Source organism: Protopterus annectens, chromosome 9.part0 (genome assembly GCF_019279795.1).
Source record: "Protopterus annectens isolate FY-2018-M chromosome 9.part0, PAN1.0, whole genome shotgun sequence".
Classification (NCBI taxonomy): Eukaryota; Metazoa; Chordata; order Ceratodontiformes; family Protopteridae; genus Protopterus; species Protopterus annectens.
Genome location: NC_056743.1, coordinates 978618220 through 978622306, shown reverse-complemented (window position 1 = coordinate 978622306; position 4087 = coordinate 978618220). Strand labels below are relative to the sequence as shown.

The following is a 4087-nucleotide window of genomic DNA, read 5'->3' as shown; positions in this document are numbered from 1 at the left end:
ACCAACATCACACACACACACACACACACACATCACACACACACACACACACACACCAACATCACACACACACACACACACCAACATCACACACACACACACACACAACACAGACATCACACACACACACACACACACACAGACATCACACACACAACACAGACATCACACACACACACACAGACATCACACACACACACACAGACATCACACACACACACAGACATCACACACACACACACAGACATCACACACACAGACATCACACACACAGACATCACACACACAGACATCACACACACAGACATCACACACACAGACATCACACATCACACACACACAGTATACCGACATCACACACACACAGTATACCGACATCACACACACACAGTATACAATACAATATACAGATATATGAATATGTATACATATGTTCACACACAATTTAGAATTCACTGCTCTCAAAATATCTGTCAGTGCTATTTTTACGTTATAAACTATTTTAGGGAAAAAAAATTATTTTTGGGTCCTTACACAAGAACAAATACCATAATTTTTCTACAACTGAAGTCAAGGAGGTAACCAGGAAGTTTCACACCTCTCTTTCTGCCACTCAAATGAGGGAGAAATGTGAAATTCTACTAATGGTCCTCCCACGAGTTGTTAAAACGTTAAGTTCTCCATTTTATTCTCAAACTCTAGAGGGACTCCACTTCCTTGTCTATACTTAGTTTTTGAATTTACTTGAGACCTTCTGTTAATCTACAAAATCAAGCCCTTCTTCAGTTAACAAGCAGGCTATCCTAGGTACATCTATCAAGATTTAACACAGAGGTTTATGACGGGGTCTCTGATTGTAACCAAGTTATTATGTTCTCGAGATGGGATGCCAAGAAATTTGATCTAGTGGTGAATTTGGTAATCCATGTCAACAACTGCACAGTTTTGACCAGCAATGTGATAATGACTCAGTGCATGGATTTTTATCTACTCCATGTAATACTAGTTACAGAAAAAAAATGAAGTTTTTTACTGGCTTTTAAAGCCAGTAAAGCACTTATAAAGTGCTGTTCCAGAGACAAATGTTACACACCTCTGAAGGAACAGTTACACCTTGGTCTCCTACTAAAAAATTATCACAAATCCTTCTGTTCTTCCCACGAGAAGATTATGCTACCACACTGAAGTATTCAGTTAGCAGGCTTAAACTTCTGGCATTATTCATCCAATTATTTTTCTTCTCTCTCACATACTGCATTACCTAAATAATTATTATTTTTTTTTTAAACTTTGGACCACTGCTTTTCAAGTAGTCACTGCATTCTCCTTCTTCCTTTTCAATTTCCATACAATTCTTTAATGTTGGTGCTACCCCATTCCAGCCCCTACCAAGCAGTCACTTGAGAACTATTATCACTTACTCTAGTCATTTCATCCAATGTTCTACAAGGGCAATTTTAACTCATCCCAGTGCTCTTCCACAAGCCATCATACATTTCTGACCAAGTGTATTTTAAGCATTTACCCATTGTACAAAAACAAGTCTGCCATCCAAAGCCACAACTTCTGCTTGGTTCAATTCTAGCTTCACTAGACAAAACAGTGCACTGGCAACTTATCACCTGTTCCCTAACAGCTGGAAAAACAGATCAGAGATGCCCAAACACTCACCACTTAAGACAAAATCCAAATCTGTTTTTTTTTTCCTCAGATATGGCGATTATGTACTTTTCAGTGTCAAAAATACAGTTAATTTACATTACCATACTACACCTTTTTTTATATTAACCAAAGTGGTGCAGAGCAAGAAGCCCCACCCCCAACCAAAGCCTGCTTTTCTGTCCACGCAAATACAGCGCAATTCTTAAGTTACACATATGCAGGCGAGTTACCTACACATTACTATATAGAAACCACTGGTTCTAGTACTAACTGCTAGAAACCCACCCCTGAAAAACAAGGTGTTCAAAACTGTACTTGCATCTGCAACCAGAATTACAAACATGCTACACATTAAAACATTCAAGATCACCCCATCCCACTACAAGCCATTTTTTTTCTCCTCCATATTTAGTGGCATTGTGTTAGCCCAATTTTTACATAGGCTGCACTCTTTCAGGCTCTGAAGGAGACTCTTTGTACTCCTCTTCTTCTTGTCAACTTATCTGTACTACTACTTTCATTCATAGACTTCACCTCTGCTTATTTGACTTTACCTAAATAACAAAATCTATTGAAAATACTGATCCAAATTAACAGCGAGCACTCAAAGGTCCGACTACTTGACAGAATATGAAATACTTGCATAAATAGAAGATGGTCCCAAAATGCATCTTCAATAAACTATTGCAAACACCTAGTGCAAAACATTTCACTTTCAGTCCATACACAGTGTTTTCTAAAATGTAAACTAGGCTAAGATTGTCCATCTTTTCATTGATCTCATAATCACTACACAGGCCTGCATGCAACCCGATGTAAATGAAAGAAAAGACTTTTCAAAGTCTTGTAGCTATAAGGTGTGAATGTCTGTAAATTGAAGTGTAAAAAAGGCACACACCAATCACTAAACAAAAACTTCAATGACAAATCTTAAAGGAAAGAGTTTCAGAAACATCTTAAGCCCATTTTAATGATAATTTCAGCTTGAAATATCAGACCAAAGCAAAACTAAGCCTCCATAAAGTGTGTTAAGCCTTCAATCAGCCATACACAAATGCAAACACAAACCCGTCCAAAGCAGAAGAATAGCTAAACTGAATGCCTTCAAATGTACATATCTGTATACATCCCAGCTACCTTAACACAACGACCCCGGTCCAGTATGATACTCTGGTGAGAAAGGCATTAATTTAGTGCCCACTTAGCTCTCAGTTTCTCTTTTCTCAAAATTCATAAGAGCCAAAAATAATTAGGGAGAAGGGCCCAAAATCAGAGACAATTTTAAAATATTACCCTAATTCGTTTAGAAAGTCGGTTACAAAACAACAGATGTTTTGCATCAACACCCATTTCTGAATAAGACATAGGAAACCAACATCTGCAATTATCTGACTGTAATCCTAAATAACTCAGGGGGGAATTACAAATTTCAAAAGGAACATGGCAAAGAATGGGACGTTATATAGCAATCAGGAGCAGCTGACAGCTATGAATACCTAAACATTAATACAATCAAAATGTTTTAAGGCCGGTTCGATAGTTCCTTCGTTATAAACGTACTTGAAAACAGAAACAAATCGTTATTGCCTTTGACGGAACTCGGATAACAAACCACAAACCTTGCACCCTATAAGACTATAAATCGGCACAGGCTGGTAGCAGTAACTCTGTATCACCCCTAAACTCAGAGAAAATTTAAAAAAAAGAGTTGATACTTTACCTTCTACCCACTCCCTTAAATTTGGTTACTATCCCTCTTACATGCCACTAAATTCCTAAAGCTCGGACATGGCCTCTATCAAAACAAGAATGAAAGTAGGGCCGTGGCAGACGGGACCTGCCAACGTCACGACTGACGCGGCACGGGGCTGGGGAAAGTCGAGAGTTGATGAGGCTCCAGCTTTCGTCATAGCAGGAAAGCAAAGTTCTGCCATTAGCTACACGATGTTTTCACGTGTAATCAGCCATTTGCTGCACGACGTTTTACCGTATATCATGCGAGTGTAAGCATCAATGTTTTTAATAACTGGTGCTAACTTTTGTTTTAATATTTCTTTTGTGTTAAAGTTGTTTTCTTTTTATGTGAGAAAAATGTCGATTTAATTGTAAAACTAATTTGCTACATGCATGGTTTGGCAGCGAAAGTAGGGTGCGACCTTTTCAAATCCCCAAAGTGGGACATTTTTGTTGAAATATGAGACTTTGCAGGACAAAACATATTCACGGCCAGTGCAAAGGAGAGAACCCCGCCTTTTTTGTCATAAAGCTTATTTTTGTAGCATTTGAGTTACTTATGTTATTTCATATAATATTTATGTGTTCCTGATACTAAACGGCTGTATTAACACTTGTCCCAAATGTTGTATGCCCTGGTATTTTTAGGAGAAAAATATATCCCAAATTTGATCTCCTATTTGACTAAAAT

At 38.0% G+C, this 4087-nt stretch overlaps 1 protein-coding gene across 1 annotated transcript in view; it reads right to left on the bottom strand.

Moving 5' to 3' along the window:
• The window catches only part of RNF41 (ring finger protein 41), a 293863-nt gene extending 290331 nt beyond the window's left edge, over positions 1–3532 (bottom strand). The window contains exon 1 of the mRNA XM_044082191.1: positions 3383–3532. The gene's annotated coding sequence lies outside the window, so the exon portion shown is untranslated. The remainder of the gene's footprint in view (positions 1–3382) is intronic.
• Between the last annotated feature and the right edge of the window lie 555 nt (positions 3533–4087).